Raw genomic sequence first — 21,924 nt, 5'->3', positions numbered from 1 at the left:
GCCTCAGTGGGCAGGAAGTGAGTGGGAAGGCAGTTAAACCACTCTTCCACTGATCTAGGCGCTTATGGATGTATTGAAGCGCTTTGGAGGGGCGCCTGGATTGCTCAGTGGGTTAAGCCTCTGCCTTTGGCTCAGGTCATGATCTCAGGGTCCTGGGATCGAGTCCCACATCGGGCTCTCTGCTTGGCAGGGAGCCTGCTTCCTCCTCTCTCTCTCTCTCTCTCTGCCTGCCTCTCTGCCTACTTTTGATCTCTGTCAAATAAAATTATAAAAAAAATTATGAAGCACTTTGAGGGAAAACACAGATGATTAGAACAACAGGGTTGGGGCTGGTCCAACATACATTTGCAGGAAAACCTCCAGCAACTGCCAAACTTAAGCAAAAGTTCCGGCGTGGTTTGCCTTACATAAACCCAATAAAGGAGAACTCAAAAATGGAGGAAGGTGAGCAGAATGCAGTACCCCAAAGTGTGTCACTTGGGGATGTGGAACGGTTTGAGCTGAAGGCGATTAAAACCCAGCAAACTCAGGAAAAGCTTTTTACCTCTCGCCTTCACCACTTAAATGAATTTAGATAGGATGCCTGTACCTGGAGGAGAGCTGTTAACCTGAGATAACTTTTTTGTTCTTCTTTTTGAGAGGGAGAGAGAGGTAGGGAGAGGCTGAGGGAGGGGAAAAGAAAAAAATCTTAAGCTGGAATGCAGCACCACCTTGAGATCACGACCTGAGCTGAAATCAAGAGTTGGATGCTTAACTGACAGCCGCCCAGGCACCCCCAGGGTTAACTTTTTCTATCAGAGAGATGTATGGCATGGCAAATATTTGTTTACCCAACATTAGCTCTTCTCTTCTTCCGGTGAATTGTCCTCCTCCCGCTTGAAGCAGGAGGCTGCGACTCCCTTTCTCCTCAGCCAAGGATGACAACGCCAGCCTCTAGGACCTGCCTGCGCCTGGGGGGGGTCTCATATTTTTTTTGTTCATTCTCTTCCTGTTAATCTGTCTTATGTCAATTTGATTATTAGGCCAGGCCAAGAATCACAGAAGGGAAAAAGGGAAAAGTTCTTCACCCCTACGCCTTTAAGAATAGATCGGCTCTGAGAGTGGAAAGAATTTATCTCTGGGTTATTTTAAAGAGTTTGCTCAATTGAAAATTTTGAGCCAGAACGTCACCAAATGGAAGATTAGATGATGCCTGTTACATGAATACAGTGGACTATTAAACGGTTATTAAAAGTTGTGTTCTTTGGGCGCCTGGGTGGCTCAGTGGGTTAAAGTCTCTGCCTTAGGCTCAGGTCATGGTCCCAGGGTTCTGGGATCGAGCCCCGCATCCCATCGGGCTCTCTGCTCAGCGGAGAGGCTGTTTCCTCCTCTTTCTCTCTCTCCCTCTCTCTTTGCCTGCTTCTCTGCCTACTTGTGATCTCTGTCTGTCAAATAAATAAATAAAATCTTTAGAAGTTGTGTTCTTAATATAATGGGAAGATGCCATTGTTGTAACGAGGGGGGCAAAGTTGGAAAGGAAACTGTATAATTATGGAGGGGAGGAATATTCGCCACCCCAAAACGTCTCTTTAGCATGTGGATAATTTTAAGCTGATTATATTGAAGAAATGGAAGACTCAAGAAGTTTTTCTTCTCTCCCTCCCCTCTAACTGCCTAAAAGAATTGAAATAGAAGATCCACTCCAGGAAGGGAAGAGTCCCCTTAGATACCTACATTATACTATGAACTTGGGGTGGTGGACACAGAGGAAGTTAGCAAAATCTGTTAAAATTTCTCTCTATGTCCCATTGTTTCTGTATGACCCAGGAAACATTGTTCACCAAACATTTATTCTTTTTTCGTCTTCCTAGGAATTGTCTTCTCTTTAAAGATCCAGAAACTTAATCCTTCTCCTTAATGCTAGATGGTATGTAAACCTCAATTGCGTAACTGCCTGGGGTCTCATATTCTTGGAGATGGAAAAGTGCCCCCTCCTGTTAACCTGTTCAATCTGTCTCTTGCCAGTTTAATTCTTAGACCAGCCAAAAGAGAGCCTTGAGTGGTAAACAATTTTCCTTTCCAACGATTGAAATTTTTTTTTAATTCCATAATAAAGAGACTGGAAAGACACCAAATCATTAACCAGAATTGTTCCCGAGCGTTGAGATTGTAAATAATAGCCTTTTTGTCTTTTGAATTGTCTGACTGTCCACATTTTCTATAATGAGTATTATTTTCATTATAAAAATTAAAATGAGGGGCGCCTGGCTGGCTCAGTCCGAGAAACATGTAACTCTTGATTTTCAAGCCCCACACGAGGTGTAGAGGTGACTAAAGCAAATAAAAAAAACTTGAAACAAAATAAAACAGTAAAGATTAAAATAAACGTTTAAAAACAAAAACCAAGCTTTGTATTCTAAAAATTGAATTTACCCAAAACTTATCTGCATTGTCGTTATTGGGATGCATCTCAGGGGGAGGGAGAAAAAGTTCCGGGACAACTGTTTATGAAGTCTTTATCTAATTCTTTCATTTACTTAAGAATGGATCTATAATAATCCAGAACTAAGGTAGAAGAGTGAAAGAAGAAAAAAAAAAAAAAAAGCCCGATGATCCTTTGAAGAAAACGTGTTGCGATTATTTAAAACCCCTAGCTTCTCATTTTGGGAGCTTGAAACGAATTGGCTAAATGAATCGAACAGCTAATTTGTTCGTTGTATCGAATGGGAGAATTCCGCTTAAATGTTCAGAATTGGTAGGTAGCACTGTACAAGAAAAGGTGAAGGCGGTGATGACAAACCAATAAATTAAAGGAGGCTGTTTGGCGAAATCGCTGAGTCAAGAGTCGGGCAATCACGTGAAGTTTTTAATAAAAACGAAACTAAACCAGAAGTGGTGAGCTTTGCCTCCCTTCCCCACCCCTTCTTGGTATTGTTACAGGCGCGGGGAGCGTCTTTGGCATATCTCTTTTGGCTTCTCCGCGGGGTGGACCGGGCGGGCGGGAGCGGAAGGGGCGGTGGAAGGAGGGGGATCTGGGCCGGCGGGTGCGCCTTTGCACTTGTGGGTCGGCGTTTCGGGGAACAGCGGCGCATAGATCCGGACGAGACATTGGCCTTTTGTGTCTCTTGCGTCTGGTACCTTTGGCGGGCCGGCTGCCGCTGTGGGAGGCTGCGCTCGGTGCCAGCGGTCAAGGAGACCTTGCTCGGCAAAGCGACTATTGTACTTTGAGCGAGTGACTCCCGGAGGCTTTGCCGCTTTCTAGGCATTTCTCCAGGAGCTTTCTCCCCCTGGAGGCCTAGCTTCTAAATGCAGCATGTTTTTGCCTTGTGACGCTGTTTTATTCTCGGCTTTGGCGCCAAGAGTGGAATGCAATCCTTACCAGTTAATTATGGCTTCTTGGAGGAAAGAACAATAAAGTGTTGTCCTTTATGTCTAAAGTCTGTACTTCTGAGTTCAATCGCAGTAGTTGCTTTGAAGTCTTTACCTGGCGTAATTACTCACCTGGTACCCTTTATGAGCGCAGGAGCCTGCACCAAAGTGTGGGGCTCTCTTGGGTTGGCTCTAGTCAATTTCGACATAAAGAGACACCCCACTTGTGTCGCGTATGTACATATGTCAAACCTCATCAAATTGTACACTTAAAATATGTGTAGTGTATTGAATGTTAGTAATACCTCAACAAACCTTTTAAAAAGGAACACATTCAGAGAAGTAATAAATGGTAATCAAAATTAAGAACTGATAAAATGCAAAAATTTATTTCTTTTATCAATGTCACTGAGTAGTGAAAAAAATCATTATCTCTTGCCTTTTCTTGGTGAGTTGTTACTTATTTTAAAGCCTTAAATTTCTGTAAATATAGGCACATGGTTTTACCTGTGAAGTTTTTCCTAAATGAGGACATTTCATTAGTACTTTATTTACTATGGTTGTGACACCTATGAAAGCACAATGCCATCGGGCATCAGAAACAGAGAAGAGGCGTGTCTGGGTGGCTCAGTCAGTGAGCCTTTAGCTCAGGTCTTGCTCAGTGGGGAGTCTGCTCTTCTCCTTCTCCCTCTGCCCCTCCAATCCCACCATTGGTGCTTTTTCTCTCTCTCAATAAAACAAAATCTTTAAAAAAAAAAAAAACCCAGAAAAGAAACATCACTGCCCGGGGGGCACCTGGGTGGCTCAGTCATTAAGCAACTGCCTTTGGCTCAGGTCATGATCCCAGGGTCCTGGGATCGAGCCCCACGTCAGGCTCCCTGCTCATCAGAGTGTCTACTTCTCCCTCTCCCGCTGCCTGCTGCTACCTCTGCTTGTGTTCTCTCCCTCTCTCTCTCTCTCTAAAATGAATAAATAAAATCTTAAGAAAGAAAGGAACATCACTGCCCAGTAGAGGTAACACATGACCAGTGTCAAGAAACAGGCTAATAAGAGTCAGGCTGGCCTAGGTCTGAACTCAAAATCTTGCCACTCAGCTGTAGGAGCAGCTAATTTTCCCAGGGCCTCAGCTTCTCACAGGGTCCTAAGTGAATCAGGGTCAGCAGAAGAGGAACAGAAAAAGAGATCATTTGGCCTCTATTCTGGAGTTGGTGTGGGGGGGTTGGCTCGAATATGGGCTGCTGCATGGTAGTAAAGTCTTGTGAAATTGCTGGTAGAATGGTTATCACAGAAGTTAATCCTAAGTGAAGTCCATGGAACCCCAGTGCTAGAGGGTGGGAGCTGGTGAATGTCTCCAAAATCTGAAAACTCCCCAGGCCTTGAGGACCCTTAAGGAATAAATGAGATAGTAATTGTTAGGGCTGATTTAATGTTAAAACCTGTTTAACTATTAGGGCCTGCTTAGCCAGAGCAACTCCATATTGCCTAGGTAGCCATATTGTTGTTTACACCCACAGACTTCATTCTGGGAATAAACGCCCCAGTAGTTCCTGGTATGGTTCCGGGTATCGATTCTGGGAGTAAACGCCTTAACAATAGAAGCCACATACCTTGGGTCTGTGGTTATGCCCTATAAAACCAGCCTGTGAGATTGAGGCGTCGTCACTCTTCAGAGGCGGCCCTGGCCGGTCAGTCTGACTTCTAACACTTAGCATAGAATAAAACTCTACATAACTTTCACTTTGTCTCAGTCTCGTGGTCAGTCTGACTTCTAATGCTTGGTATAGAATAAGACTTTGCATAACTTTCACTTTGTCTCAGTCTCCTTCCTTTGATAACGGACCCAACGTTCTGGGGGCTCGTCCGCGATCAAATGACGAGAACTGAGTCAGCATCAGAATTTCTGGGAAAAGCCTCTAGAGGTAAGATCTTGAGATTTCATTCTGCAGGATCTGGTCTGTCTGTCTGGTTGCGGAGCTCCAGGGTATAGCCCGGGGAGAACCTGGATGCAGCATTGCTCCCCAGGGCTGGAGTGGATGCAGGGACGCCCCATCCCTCCACTGGGAGATTGCCAGGGGGTTCGAGTCCCCCTAGGTGGACAGGGGGTTCGAGTCCCCCTAGGTGGTCACCGGGGGTTCAAGTCCCCCTAGGTGGTCAGGGGACTGAGAAAATCCCCACCAGCGGCAGGTTGTATTTTTGAGTTGGGATTATATCTTGCACACCCTTAGACTTGATATCTGGTCGAGGAAGGGCTGCTGGGTCTGGTCTGCGGTTGTCTTTGTCTTGTCTTTTTGTTGTCTGTTGTGTTGTTGTGTTTGAAGAAATGGGGCAAGCGGAGAATAAGGGACCTATGACACCCCTAAGTCTTATTCTCCATTTCAAGGATTTTCAAGGTAAAACCACCCAGTTGGATGACAAGGCTTACCCAGGAAAACTCTCTAAAACTGGGAATCCTTTCTCTGCCTTCTGGCAGCACTCCCCCTTCTGTTTCTGCACCAGCTTGGATGCGGCCTGCATAATTGGCCTCTAGACCGTCCTCAGTGCTTCCTGCACCACGGCTCCTTTTCTCTTCACTGTCAAGGAGCAAAAGAACAGCCCCTGGACCTAACACCTCGCACTCCAGATCTTCCCACCCGTGTCTCAGGTAAACATTAAAAGAGGAGTGGGTCTAGGTGAAATGTAAACCACTATTTGAACTAAGTTAAGTTTGTTGGTTTAATTAAGATAGACATGTCTTTAAAGTTACAGCAGTAAATGTGAAACTTCAATCAAAATTTACTGAAGGTCAAATAAGCTCATGCTATTTGTTAAAACCTGTTATCAAAGAAATAACTAAACTGGTGGTTAATTGTCTGTCTCAAAGTTTTAATGGGTAATTGTTAAAGTAACTTTCAAAGTCTTTGGTAACCTGAAACTTTAAAGTTTTGGTTGGATGACAAATGAAATTAAATTTGTTGGACATCTAGGTCTTAACCAAATGGGATAAAATGCTAAAGCATTGAGTACTTGATGTAGGTTTGTGCTTTTGACTTCTTACTGAAAAGAAACTAAGAATATTTAAATCTGTTGGTAAACATGTTTTTTTTAAAGATTTATTTATTTATTTGACAGAGAGAGAGAGAGAGATCACAAGTAGGCAGAGAGGCAGGCAGAGAGAGAGAGGGGAGCAGGCTCCCCGCTGAGCAGAGAGCCCGATGTGGGGCTCGATCCCAAGACCCTGAGATCATGACCTGAGCCGAAGGCAGAGGCTTAACCCACTGAGCCACCCAGGTGCCCCGGTAAACATGTTTTGTGCTTAACTGATTCATAAATTTGCCATCTACAGAATTCTGTTGTAACTATTCACAATTGGTTAGTACTTAACCATCACTAGAGACTGAAGTGTTTCTAAGAATAGAAAATTCTGCTAACTGTAACTAAGACTGATGGAAGTAAGGGAAATAACCCTATATGTAAAAAAAAAAAAAAAATAGGAGATACATAAGAAAAATAAGGAATGGGAATACATTTTGTTAAAGATAAAAGATAATTTTGTCCTAAATGAGATGGTTGTTTGAAAGGAAATGGCTTGGGACAAAACCTGGATGCAAAAGAAAGTTGTAAAAGGTTTATGAAGGGAAATCTTCAGAAAAAAAAAAAAATTTAGGTATGGTCAGGATGGACTACCCCCCCCCCAAAAAAAAAACAAAAACGCCATAAGGTTTTTATTAAAAGTTTTAATGTTGTCTGAAAAACCAGAAGAAAGACAGTTGACTGATAGTAAGTTTAGAAAAAACTGTACATGCACAAAAAGAGGGCCTAAGAGAGTAAGTAGTTTTGTCTTAAAGTAAAAATGTCTGGTTGCACCAGAACGTGAAAGGAGATAATAAAAACTAAACTTGAGGGTATATAATAAGTCATAGGAGGCTTGGGGAAAATGACTTTTATTTGCCTTGGTTTATAGGTTTAAAAGGAAACAATGAAATATGTTGAAAATTTGAACATATTAGATCAGTTTTGATGGATTTATTCACAAGAAGAAAAAAAAGACGAATAAATCTTTTCCTGTAAAATGTTTCTGTTCAAATGAGGCATAGTTTTTAAGGAAGAAAGACTAAAGCCCTCTGTCATGACAAATCTATACTGATGATCTACTCAAGTAAATGTTAACTATTATGTATTAATTGATCTGCTGTTAAAGAGAATGTAAATGGTTTTCTCTTTGCCTGCCCAGAGAAACCAGTTTCTATGTTTTGTTTTATCAGATCTTAAACATCCATAATCCTATTTAAGCATGTACTTTAAAACTTAGATTTTAACAACTGTCAACAAGATTTAAATTATAAATGAGATCTCTTTGACCCATAAGGCTTTTCCTTGGTACGCTAAGTTACCCAGGAAGTACTGCTAAACCAATGATAAACCTTGGGTTACATTTGGGTAAATGTTATAACTATTATAGAGATTCTATGCATTTCCTAAAGTTTTAATGTTTTGATAAGGGTCATTACTTGATATTTAACCATATCTATTCTGAGTTTTTTTCATTTGTAATTGTTTTAATTCTCTTGTAAAATGAATTCTGCCCTAAAGGAAATTCATATGGGAGACTTTCAGGACAAATACAGGTCTTTGATATGTTGAAATCCTGGAACTGAAATGGGTAAAAATTTCCAGAAATAAGAGCTGCATTCGAACTAAACCAGAATTAGTAACATGGGACAAGATGAACTAAAAGATTGTAATGTCATATCTCTCTTTTTTTTTTAAGATTTTATTTATTTATTTGACAGAGAGAGATCACAAGCAGGCAGAGAGGCAGGCAGAGAGACAGGAGGAAGCAGGCTCCCTGCTGAGCAGAGAGCCCGATGCGGGACTCGATCCCAGGACTCCGAGATCACGACCTGAGCCGAAGGCAGCGGCTTAACCCACTGAGCCACCCAGGCGCCCCCAATGTCATATCTCTTAATGTTGTATCTGTTATTTTAAACATTGCTGGTTCTCTAATGTTTGCTCTTCCAGACTGAAAAAACTTTTTTTCTTAAAATGTCTGTGACTTACAGAAATGTAAAAATATTCATTTGTAAACAAATCAAGACATTCAACTTTTCTATCTGAACCCTCTGAAACCAAAAGGTCTCAGCAAGTATTCTTTCTTCCACAACAATCAGTCATTTGCATAAGTTCAATAAAAATCTGTTCTCTTTGTAACCGGACACCATTGGAAACACTGGTTATTTGACCAAGGCTTAGACTGGAATGTCAAGTTTGAAAAAGACTCAGATATGACTAGACAGCTTAAAGGAACTAAGGTTGACTTTATAAAACCTGGAGCAATAAAGCCCCATGAAACTGTTGGCCTGACACCTTGCTTACAGAGTTCCCAGCAGCCTCACCAGGTCAGTAAAGAATGTCACTTCCTGGCAGGTGCAGGAACCTCAGGATACATTGGGGACCCCAGAAAGAGGAATTCACCCAAATCGACAGGTATTGCAGGCATGTCTGATGGCAATTATTTGGCTTGGCTTCTGGCCTGGAGAGGCTATTACAAGTTCAACCTAGAGATTCCTTATAAGAAGTTCCAGCAAAGAGGCACCTGGGTGGCTCACTGGGTTAAAGCCTCTGCCTTCGGCTCAGGTCATGATCCCAGGGTCCTGGGATCGAGCCCCACATCCGGCTCTCTGCTCAGCGGGGAGCCTGCTTCCTCCTCTCTCTCTGCCTGCCTCTCTGCCTACTTGTCATCGCTGTTTGTCAAATAAATAAATAAATAAATAAATAAATAAAAAGAAGTTCTAGCAAAGCAGATTCTAAAAGATCTATATGATCACTCACTGTTCTTGCTGAGCTTATGTAAATAATTAGGCCAAGTTTGTTAAAACTGGACTTGTTTTTCAAATAAATTAGTCCTGATTTAGCTATCTCTGGAAATGAGGGTTATTTTGGAGAGAAAAATTATGTTTCAGTAACACACCTTTATGGATATTAAGTTCTAGATTTTGTTGTCTTTAAATGTTTATTTACCTAAGCTAGACAACTTGAGATAAACTTCAGAAAAGTTGCACAATAGCTTGTTTAGATGATCTTGCCTAATATTCTGTAGGGATAATAACAGAACCCATTGGACACAAATATATGTTAGTTTTATGGATACCTTTTAAGACTGGTAGAGGCTTTTTCCGCCAAACATGAGATGGCAGGAATAGTAGCCAAAAAGCTACTAAATAAAATAATTCCTACGTTTGGGTTGCCTCTCGAGATCAGGTCAAACAACGGCCCTGCATTTGTGAGTTCAGTCTCACAGGCATTGGCCAAGGTCATGGGCACTAATTGAAAACTACACTGTGCCTGCCGGCCCCAGAACTCTGGACAAGTAGAGAGAATAAACCGGACTCTTAAAGAGACCTTGACAAAGTTAATTCTGGAAACTGGCGGTGGATGGATGGATCTCCTTCCCTTCGCCCTCCTTAGGGCGTGATGTACACCCTACTTAAACAAGGTTACCCCATTTAAAGTAATGTTCGGGAGACCTCCTCCACTCTGCCCATGGCTACAAGAGGTTGCCCTAGCAGAAATGACCAATCAGTCTGTACTCCAGTCACTGCAGGCGCTACAGTCTGTCTTAAAAAGAGCCCACGTAGGGATCCGAACTCCCTACCCTGAGATGGAGACAGAGGTGGAACCACATCCTTACCAACCCGGAGACTTGGTTTGGATATGCCGCCACCAAGTGGGAAACTTGAAGCCTAGTTGGAAGGGACCATTTACTATCATCCTATGGAAGACCCGAAGGATTCCAACATCTTAACGCAGGAATTAAACGGACAAAGCGTGCGGTTCCCATCCTAATTCCAGCACTACTTGTGGCAGGAATAGCAGGGTCCACAGCAATAGGAACTGCAGCTTTAATAAAGAAGGACTTAACATACTATTCCTAAAAAAGAAGGGGCTCTGTGTAGCCCTGGGAGAGGAATGCTGCTTCTGGGTATTAACGCCCTAATGTCACTTGTACAAAAAAAGAGGAATTGGGGCGATAAAAATGTCAGTCCTACAAACTCAATATAACCCCTTACAACAGAAAGACATAAAACTGGCTGAAAAGTCAAGAAATTGACTAATCTCCAAAGAAAAGGGGGGAATGTTGGGGCTGATTTAATGTTAAAACCTGTTTAACTATTAGGGCCTGCTTAGCCAGAGCAACTCCATATTGCCTAGGTAGCCATATTGTTGTTTACATCCACAGACTTCATTCCGGGAATAAATGCCCCAGTAGTTCCTGGTATGGTTCTGGGTATCGATTCCAGGAGTAAACGCCTTAACAATAGAAGCCACATACCTTGCATCTGCGGTTATGCCCTATAAAACCAGCCTGAGATCGAGGCGCCGTCACTCTCTTTGGAGGCAGCCCTGGCCGGTCAGTCTGACTTCTAATGCTTGGCATAGAATAAAATTCTACATAACTTTCACTTTGTCGCAGTCTCGTTCCTTTGATAATGGATGCCAACAGTCATGAGTGGGAAGGCTCAGAACAGTACCCTACAGATAGTAAGTACTGCATTCAATCAGTGGACTTATTTTTGTTATTGGTGGTGGTGGAACCATATAGCCCACAGTGTCACTGTGAGCAGAACACTGATGAAACAGACAACATTCCCAGCAGCTAGCCTGACACGTAGGAGGTAAACTAAGTGGGTCTTAGTTCTCTTCCCCATTCTCTCTCCTTACTTTGAATTGTTCACCCCAAATTCAGGCCACTCCATGAAGCTCTCCCTGCTTCGTGTCCCCCAGGCCAACAACAGGGCCTTTCCTGTGGCTCTGGGATAGGATATAGGTGTTATGGGGGTGGATTTTCCTCTACCCTTCAGAGTTTTGGCTGATACAAGAATTAAGTTGACATGAGACAGATTAATAGGAGAAAATAAAATTTGATTAAGTACGGGGAACCCACATACACATGAGATTCCAGAGGCAGGCAAAATAGAGGTATATATGTCATCCTGAACTAAGGAGAAGGGGGTAGGGGTCTGGGACTACAAAGGGAAGGAAAGCAACTCACAGGAAGATGAAAAAGTAAACATTTGGTAAACATATGTTAGCTGGGCCATCTAGAAACAATAGGACACAGAGAGGAATCTTAACAAAGTGACTTTTCTAAATTCTTCTCTGTCTGGGCCCCTAATTCGTAATATACTGTGGTTATTTATGGTGGCCGCTCTCTTCTGGAGCAGGTCCCCTATCCCAAGTCCTTTAGGCAGTTAGGCAGGGAGGTCAACGTTTCTTCTCGAGTATTTTGGGCCTTGTTTTCAGCTCAGAATAATCTGCATGCCAAAGGTGCACATCTTGGGGAAGCACAGGGTGGGAAATCTAGGTTGGGTCACCCGTCATGGAGGTCAGTACGAGCGTCTCTGTTTGCACTGATGTGTTACCCCGGACTTTGTGGACTTTAGTTGTGGTTGCTATAAGGGCAGGAAGCGGGGTGTGACACATTGGAGTTTCCAGAAGCAGATGCTGAGGTGGAATTTGGGTACACGATATTTAGAGGTCAGTATCTATGACAGAAATGAGTGGGAGGTGGGATCGGATGGGGGTAAAAGTTGAACAGAGATGTCAGCCGAACAAAGCCACAGCCGACTTCACAGGGAGGTCTGGAACATACCCATCAGAGTATCCCACAGCAGGCTGACAAGGTTGGGTCTTTATACCTTCCTCTCTTTCAATCACGGGATGTGGACTGTCCCAGGAAGAGCATGACCCCACAACCTGGAGTGGAGGCAGACCCTAAGTGGGTGCCAGTTGGTGTCGAGCATGCATCCCACACCTGGGCGCCAGGTCCTTCCTCAAATAGTGATCTGGATGGTACATTCTGTGTCCACCACACTGGGGGGTGAACCAGCGACATAGTAACACATACCCAGGAGCTGTGGTAAGGGAAGGACAATCTGAATGGGATCCTAAGTTACAGAAATAAATATAGGTATAATAGGTTTTCTTCTAGTTAATGTCCTGAACTCCCTCACTCTACGCCAGGAGTCCTTAACCGAGGGTCCGTAGATGGAGTTCAGAGGGGCTCATGACCTGGGATGGGGAAAAAACAGCATCTTTATCCGAACCAGTGTTTTACTGAAATTGAGGATTTCCTTAAATCATGGGTATAGGCAACAACCCACAGTAAATTTAGCAAAACCTATGACTTAGTCACCAGTAGAAACTGTGGCTGTGTTTGATATCATGTGACTGTTACTGTCAGTATCTGCACACGTGCTTTATGCGCAACAGTACTTCAACGTTGTTACTTTTTAAAGATTTTATTTATTTGTCAGAGAGAGAGGAGCAAGAGCCAGCACAGGCAGACAGAGTGGCAGGCAGAGGCAGAGGGAGAAGCAGGCTCCCTGCCAAGCAAGGAGCCCGATGTGGGACTCAATTACAGAACGCTGGGATCATGATCTGAGCTGAAGGCAGCTGCTTAACCAACTGAGCCACCCAGGCGTCCCACATTGTTACTTTTTACATCTCTAGATCTTGCTATTTATTTTTTAAAAGATTTTATTTATTTATTTGACAGAGAGAGACACAGTGAGACAGGGAACCCAAGCATGGGTAGTGGGAGAGGGAGAAGCAGGCTTCCCGCTGGACAGGGAGCCTGAATTGGGGCTCGATCCCAGGACCCTGGGACCATGCCCTGAGCCAAAGGGAGACACGTAACCGACTGAGCCACCCAAGCGCCCCTAGGTCTTTCTATTTTATATGTTAAGAGAGAAGCCCATATTATATCACATATTATTGAATATTCTAATAATTATATTTTGATATAATTAGGTTCTTTTGTAATCTTATATATATTATATATGTGTGTGTATTTAAAACATTATTCTATGTCAGGGTTCATAAGCTTCATCAAATTCTTAAAGAGGTGCATGGCACAAAACACAGTAGGAAGTCCTGTAGTAGAAGTCTACGCTGCTAGAGGTGACTTACATTAGGTAATTTATACACAAACCGTCCCCCAACCCCATACAACACAACGACTCCCAACATTGCTCCCCATTATTTCCCAAATAAAACACATTAGAAAGAAAGAGAGAAAATTCTGCTTCAGGACCTTTAAGTCTTGTCATGCAGCTATTTCATTCACTCAAGGTTGTAGGTTCAAGCCCCATGTTGGGTATAGAGATTACTTAACAATAAAATCTTTAAAAAAACAAAAACAAAACCATAGGGGCATATATATCTTTTCAAATTAGTGTTTTCATTTTCTTTGGGTAAATACCCAGAAGTACAATTACTGGATCCCATGTTATTTCTATTTTTAAGCTTTTGAGGAGCCGCCATACTGTGTTCCACAGCGACGGCACCAGTTCGCATTCCCACCAACCACACACGAGGCATCCCTTTTCTCCACATCCTCACCGACACTTGTTGTTTCTTGTCTTTTTTAGCCTAGCCATTCTGACGGGTGTGAAGTTTGTCTCACACTTTTCAGCTTTGAACCAGGTATTATCATTAATAGCTGCGCCAAAACAATTTGATTTGGGCTTAATAGATTTCCACTTTGAACTTCCAGTTTCTATAGGCAGTCGCACAAGCTCTTGGCTCACCAGGTGGCGGGGTCAATGGGAAGTGTGGGAAATCACAGGGTTAGGTGTACCTGGAGTATGTGTAGGGAATAGAGACTAAGCAGCCCTGCATATAGCATATAGAGAGGGCAGTCTGAACATTCTAGCAACAATGGTTATGCAATTTATGCATGGTATGAATCTACAGCTATTTATTTTACTGACTGATAGTGCTTTCCTGTTTTGCAGTAAATCCTCTTGACAGTACTGAGCACAAATAAATGAACATACGTATTTATGAAAATGTAGGTACTGAATTTAATGATTTACATGTAACTCACCCAAGATGTCTGTTGACATCTGACACCCATGCGGGCCACAGAGATAGAACTGATCACACAAAAACCAGAAGATACCTGTCCACTGACAAAACATCAGCATCTACCTCAGAATTTAGTAGTTATTTCACAATGGAATATTACTCAGCCATTAAAAAGAACGAAATCTTGCCATTTGCAATGATACAGATGGAGCTAGAGAATACAATGGTTAGAAAAGCAAGTTAGAGGAAGACAAATACCATATGATTTCGCTCATTGTGGAATTTAAGAAACAAAAAGGAAAAAACAAGAGAGAGAGAGAGACAGACTCTTAACTCCAGAGAACACATGGATGGTTACCAGAAGGGAGGAGGGTCAGGGGGTGGGGGAAATAGGTGACAGGGATGAAGGAGGGCACTTGTCCTGATGAGCAAGGGAGGGGGGACTGTTAAATCACTAAACTCTACACCTAACATAACACTGCATGTTAACTGTACTGGAATTAAAATAAAAAAGAAGTTGGTGGTTACTTTAATAATGTGCTCAAGGATCACACACAGGTATAGAAGATTTACATATAACGCTGTAAAGCATAACTTTTCAAGATCAAACGGTTGTTCGAAACTCATTTGCTTATTTTTTATCCTTAATTTCCTTGTGTATGTATGAAAAATGAAGTGGCAGCTATTGAAGTGTTGGCTGAATTTAGCAAACAAATGGTCCCATGATACCAACTTTACATCAGGGTCTCTAGGTGCTTCAAATACAAGTTAAATTAATAATAGTGCAATGATTCCATCCAATGTGTCGGATCAAATAACAATTTTGGAAGTTAATACATTTATTTGTGGTTTTTTTTTTTTCAGTGATAATGTGAACATAAATTCTAGTGGAGGAAAATGTGGTAAAAATGTTTTACTCAATTAAGAAGTCTGTATCATAGGAACATTGAGATTGGTCATAGTACACATATAACTGATAACTGCATCCAAACAAACTGTAATATTTTTTCAAAGATTATTTATTTGAGAGAGAATCCACGCAAGAGAGCAAGCAGGGGGGCAGAGGAAGAGAATCTTCAGTCTCCCCCCTAATCATGACCTGAGCCAAAACCTAGAGTCCGAATCGAAGAGTTGGAGGCTTAACTGACTGAGCCACCCAGGCTCCCCAAACAAACTGCGATAGTATATATTTTCCCTATAGACACAATTAGTGTCTGAACATTTTTTGTATGTGACAAAGTTCACGTTGACTACCCCCCAAAATAAGAAAAACTTAGCATGGCAGCATCAGATTTTAGAAACATTTGATCTTCTGAAGAACTACTTTGTTACTCCACCTAAGTGTCCTACAATGGCACTGGATTTTTTAAAAAGAGAGTTCTCTCAATTTCAGGGTCTTTTGTTCAATATCACGTGAAAATATTTAATCAAAATATTCAACAAATAGAAGGCTAAAAGAAATCCCTTTGGCTTTTGAAGCTTTTAGTGAGTTGCGGTTAATGAAAACAGGAAGGCATTAAAATGTTTCCCTAAAAAAGGATTGGAATAGATTACAGTGAGAAACAAATAGGACTGAATCATGAAATTCTGTAATTGTTCTTTGGGATATCTTGCCTTGTGAAAAGACACTTGACTTTTTTTTTTAAGATTTTATTTGTTTGTTTGACAGACAGAGATCACAGAGAGGCAGGCAGGCAGAGAGAGCGGGGGGTGGGGTGGGGAGCAGGCCCCCCGCTGAGCAGAGAGCCCAATGCAGGGCTTGATCCCAGGACCCTGAGATCATGACCTGAGCCAAAGGCAGAGGCTTTAACCCACTGAGCCACCCAGGCGCCCCAACACTTGACTTTTTGATAGAGTTCTTATTTCTTAATTGGATAAAATTTTAATTGGGTACGTTTATATTCTGTACCTGAACAAAACGAAATTTGAGAAGGCCTATGATTTTCAGCATCCAAATGTGAAATTTCCAAAAGAAACAGAGAGACAACTTTTTAAATGAGTTTTGTCTTGTGAAAAAATTTGTTGAAGAATGACATTTTGGGGCGCCTGGTGGCTCAGTCGGTTAAGCATCTGCTTTCAGCTCGGGTCATGATCCCAGGATCCTAGGATGGATTTCCCCATAGGGCTCCCTGCTCAGCGGGGAGCCTGCTTCTCCCTCTGTCTGCTGCTCCCCCTGCTTGTGCTTTGTCTCACTCTATCTCTGTCAAATAAATAAATAAATAAAATCCTTTTTAAAAAAGTATCATTTTGAAAAGTATCATTTTTGTCAGAGAGAGAGAGAGCACAAGAGGGGGGAGCAGCAGACAGAGGGAGAAGCAGGTTCTCCGCAGAACAGGAAGCCCTATGGGGGACTCGATCTCAGGACCCTGGGATCATGACCTGAGCCGAAGGCAGACACTTAACCAATTGAGCCACCCAGGTGCCCCTAAAAATAAAATCTTAAAAAATAATTTTTAGGGGTGCCTGGGTGGCTCAGTCAGTTGAGTATCTGACACGATTTTGGCTCAAGTCATAATCTGAAGCATGTGAGATGGAGCTCCAAGTCAGGCGTGGAGCCTGCATAAGATTCTCACTCTCCTTCTGGCTCTGGCCTCCCTGTTCTCTCTGTCTCTCAAAATAATAATAATAATAAATTCACTTAAAAATTTTTTGAAAAAGATTTTATTTATTTACTTGAGAGAAAGAGAGAAAGCATGAGAGGGGAGAGGGTCGGAGGGAGAAGCAGATTCCCTGCTGAGTAGAGAGCCTGATTCAGAACTTGATCCCAGGACTCCAGGATCACAACCTGAGCCGATGGCAGTTGCTTAACCAACTAAGCCACCCAGGCACCCACTTTAAAAAATTTTTAATGGGGGGGGGCGCCTGGGTGGCTCAGTGGGTTAAACCTCTGCCTTCAGCTCAGGTCATGGTCTCAGGGTCTTGGGATCGAGTCCCCCATAGGGCTTCCTGTTCTGCGGAGAACCTGCTTCCTCTTCTCTCTCTGCCTGCCTCTCTGCCTACTTGTGATCTCTGTCTGTCAAATAAGTAAATAAAATCTTTAAAAAAATTTTTTTAATGGGGATAATAGTAATAGACTCATTGGGTTATTGTAAGGATGAAATGAGGTAACATGCATAACACAATTAGCACAGTGCTTGGCAGATAGAGCACTCAATACACATGAACTATTATTATTGTTTTTGTTACTATTATTAAGAGACTATGTTCTTGATTGCTGCTAAATTATCTTTATCACTGACTTGGTGTCCTAACATTAGCAGATTGGTGGCTTGACCTTGTCTTTACCTAGCAAAGGAACCCAGTGATCAGGAAGATTCACCATATTAAATCATAGCATTGACCAGCATTTTCAAGAATGTTTTCTTTAGAATGTTGGCCCTGGGGGCGCCTGAGTGGCTCAGTGGGTTAAAGCCTCTGCCTTCGGCTCAGGTCATGATCCCGGGGTCCTGGGATCGAGTTCCGCATTGGGCTCTCTGCTTAGAGGGGAGCCTGCTTCCCTCTCTCTCTGCCTGCCTCTCTGCCTACTTGTGATCTCTGTCTGTCAAATAAATAAATCTTAAAAAAAATATATGTTGGCCCTATAAGATGCTCTGTCAGCAAAAGGTTCTGCAGTCGACTGCCATTGGGAAGCTCTAGCCATGTTCTTGCAAATTTGTAATACTGTGTTAGCACTGTAAAAATCTGAGAAGCCTTGCAGTAAAGAAACACTTTAATTTTGTTTAACCCTCATTTTCCCAGTTTATTTGTAGCCTCTCCTCTCTTGTTTGTATGTAATCCCTCAAAATTAACAGAGTATTCTAAAAAATATATTTCATGAAACACGGATCCAGTATTTTTCATTTCAGAAATGGAAGGCCCAATTGGGGGGACTTTCCCAAGGCCACACAGTAATAGTGGATTCTAAGGCCTTGATCTGAGGTCTCCAAATCCTTATGACTTTTTTTTCTAGGAAAGTTGTTTTGTATGTTATAATCTTTGGGCCATGGATCAACTGATGTGGACTATATATTAATTAGGAAATGTATGATACCTTTGAAAGGACAAGACTATTTTATAATAGCCAGAGGTTTTCTATTGTAAAATCTATGGCTTCAACAGCCTCCATACTCTCTGGGACTAAAGGTCTCCACTCACAGGCAGTAGGCAGGGACCTTAGACCACAGTTACTGGGACATTGTCTCTTGAACTGACACAAGATGAACGCCAGGGGGCGCACTTTCCTAAGGCTATCAACTAAGATTTACAGAGCCACAAGGCATAGACGCAGGGAGAACGCAGAGGAAGACAGAGGACACTATCACTTGGGGTCATAATGATGTTTAAGATATTAAAGCCATGGAAGACAAATTGGAAAAGAAAAGGAATCCAAATAGCACTATATCAATGTATAAAACTTCTGTTTCATAATCAACAAAAGTAAGGTAAAAAAATGTAATGTGGGTGTGCCTGGTGGCTCAGTGGGTTAAGCCTCTGCCTTCAGCTCAGGTCATGGTCTCAAGGTCCTGGGATCGAGCCCCGCATCGGGTCCTCTGCTCAGCGGGAAGCCTGCTTCTCCCTCTCCCACTCCCCCTGCCTGTGTTCCCTCTGTCAAATAAATAAAATCTTAAAAAAAAAAAAATTTGGGAAGAGCAGAGACGAGGTGTGTCTTGCTCCCCACTGCATTCCTAGCCCCTGAGGCAATGCCTGGCATACAGTAAGTTCCCTATCCACAGAAACTTCTCTACCTGAGACATTTCTCAGACTCACAAAGCTGTACGGAGAGCAAACATGGCCAACTCTTTCTGCCACTCACAGATGGTTATTGACCATCATTTCAGTCTCTGGTACTGGTGTTCATCAGGGATGTTTGCTGTGGTTTTGCTTTGGTTTGAGCAGTTTAATGAACATTTTTTTAAAGATTTTATTTATTTATTTGACAGACAGAGATCACAAGTAGGCAGAGAGGCAGGCAGAGAGAGAGGAGGGGAGGAAGCAGGCTCCCCGCTGAGTAGAGAGCCCCATGCAGGGCTCCATCCCAGGACTTGGGATTATGACCCGAGCCGAAGGCAGAGGCTTTAACCCACTGAGCCACCCAGGCGCCCCTTAATGAACATTATTAATGTATATCTGATACATACAAAAGCAGTGGGAGTGTTGAAAGTTCCAGTAAGAAGCGATGTAGGGTTATAAAATGAAATGAAATGAAACTAGAATGAAATGAAACTAGAATGTGAAAGTTACCAGGGTTGCACAAAAATCTACATAAAGAGTAGTGAACATTCTTTTTTTTTAAATAGGCTCCACACCCAGCATGGAGTTCAACATGAGGTTTGAACCAATGACCCTGAGATTAAGACCGGAGCCAAGATCTAGTTGAACATTCAACCAACTGAGCCACCCAGGCGCCCTGACTAGTGAACATTCTGTTGGGTAAATACAAGATCATACAACATGTGAAGTATGCTTTGCTTATGAAGGACTCCCCCGCCTCCAAAAAAAAAATCAAGAAGAACCATCTATCTCAACTGAGGAAATAAGTGTCCTAGGCTCATTCCCAGAGCACCTTATTTTGGGATGTGGGTAGAGCTAAAGGTCTTTGCCGGCCTTCCAAGTCTTTTTTCAATCCTTTTATGAAACGTTACCATCCCAAGCTTCTCTGAAAATGATTATTGTGAAATCTTGTATTTAAAGATGTTATAGCAAAAAGCCAGGATAATCGATCTTTATAAAGAAGGGTCGCATTCTCTTGAAAAAAGTCAGTGAATCCCTCCCATTGTGTATCCCCTTACTCCATCTGTATAGGATTTTACAAAATATTATCATCTAGATTTTGGAATATATTAACATTTTTTGAGTGCCCATTAGAGGTCAGGCACTTCTTAACATTATCTTATTTAATCCTCACAATGTCTCTGTGAGACTGATATTATCTCCTAGATTAGGAAACTAGGATGCTTAAAGGTTAAGTAACTTCCCCAAAGTCACACAACTATGAAGTGTTTATCCTGGAATTGGAAGCATCATTTTGTTGGATTCCAACATGCTCCTTACACTATATCAACCTGCCCCCCCTTAAGTTCATCCTTACAACAAGCATGTAAAGGAAAGTAAGAAAATTATTTCCCCCCCTACTTGAATGAAAACAGTAAAGCCCAGAACTCAGATCTTCTGTCTCAAATCACTGTACTTTTACTTCGCTGGTTAAAGGTTAATGGTCAGAACATTTACAAGGGGGACCCCTGGGGGGCTTAGTCAGTTAAGCTCTGTCTTTGGCTTGGGTCAGGATCCCGGGGTCCTAGCCTGCTTGTGTGCGCTCTCTATCTCTCTGACAAATAAAATCTTTAAAAAACAAACAAACAAAAAAAACCTTTACATGGGTTGGACTTTCTTAGTGACCAGAGAGTAAACACCTGGGGAGAGGTGGGAACGGGGTGGGCCTGCTCTCTTGGTGGGATGAGGGAGGGAACCAGCAGCACTGGCTCTAGCCCTTGGATTTTGTTCCAGAGCTGCTAGGTACTTCCCTGGCTTTTTGGCAACATTCCTAATCTGCTCAGTGGAAATTGCCCATTGCTGACTTTGACTCTTCAAATGCAATCCTGGCCAGACTGTGTGGGGCATGATAGGTTATGTGTGTCCTTTCAAAACACTATGTTCTGGATTAGGCCTTTGGACAATTGGTTTGGACAAATGGTCTTGTAGGACTAATTACATCTTGTCCCATGGATCTTTAGGGAAGTTGAACAGAATGACCCATTTGAGGATTAACTCTTCACGTGCTATCCTGGAACCCAGGGCTGGCTGGGACAGGCTAGGGTGCTAGGGGAGATATTAAAACCTGAGGACAGATTCTGGTCAAATTTCCTGAAATGATTTCCCTGGGAATTACAGGTTTTGAATTTTAATAAGATTGGACCTCTCCCTTTCTAATGTATATGTGTGTTTATCCCTGTGGATTCCAAATATTACTATTGACTTTAGCTTGCCATTAATCTAATATTAAACATTTTCTTTTTTTTTTTTTAAAGATTTTATTTATCTGACAGAGAGAGATCACAAGTGGGCAGACAGGCAAGCAGAGAGAGAGAGAGGAGGAAGCAGGCTCCCTGCAGAGCAGAGAGCCCGATGTGGGACTCGATCCCAGGACCCTGAGATCATGACCTGAGCTGAAGGCAGCGGCTTAACCACTGAGCCACCCAGGTGCCCCTAATATTAAACATTTTCTAAAGCAGTTGCATAACACTGATGCCAAGTACACAAAGATAAATGTATGAAAATGTAGAGGACTTCTGCCTCCATCCGAGAGGGAGTAACAACCCTTGGGATTTACCCTTTGCCTGAACCAACCAAGAAAAAAAATATATAGAAAATGCATCAAACAATAGTTTTCCAGGACCCATCAGGCAATGTAGGAAAAGTGATCCCTGAAAAATGGTTAAAAAGTAAGGTGTACCCTCCAACCCAGGCTGGATACAAAAGTTGGGGGGTTCAGTACAAACAAAAAAAATAGAGGCCTGGGTCACCTGGGTGGCTCAGTCGTTAAGCGTCTGCCTTCGGCTCAGGTCATGATCCCGGGGTCCTGTGATGGAGCGCTGCCTCTCTACTCAGTGGGGAGTCTGCTTCTCCCTCTGCTTGCTGCTCCCCTGCTTGTGCCTTCTGACAAATAATAAAATCTTAAGAAAAAAAGTAGGGGGTCCTTATTCAAAAGGCAGGGAAGAAGTTTCCCTTTCTCCCAGTCGCTCACGCTGTCAT

The 21,924-nt window shown here is 42.5% G+C and overlaps 1 long non-coding RNA gene across 1 annotated transcript; it reads left to right on the top strand.

Annotated features, from left to right (window-relative positions):
• Nucleotides 1-5,165: 5,165 nt before the first annotated feature.
• LOC125091863 (uncharacterized) lies at nucleotides 5,166-20,492 on the top strand. Its single transcript, XR_007124771.1, has 3 exons — nucleotides 5,166-5,267; nucleotides 5,729-5,989; nucleotides 19,473-20,492. It is a non-coding gene; the product is annotated as an uncharacterized LOC125091863 (long non-coding RNA).
• The last annotated feature ends 1,432 nt before the right edge of the window (nucleotides 20,493-21,924 follow it).

The sequence above is a fragment of the Lutra lutra genome, chromosome X (assembly GCF_902655055.1).
Source record: "Lutra lutra chromosome X, mLutLut1.2, whole genome shotgun sequence".
Lineage (NCBI taxonomy): Eukaryota > Metazoa > Chordata > Mammalia > Carnivora > Mustelidae > Lutra > Lutra lutra.
The sequence above is the reverse complement of the archived record's forward strand: the minus strand, read 5'-3'. Positions and strand labels throughout refer to the sequence as shown.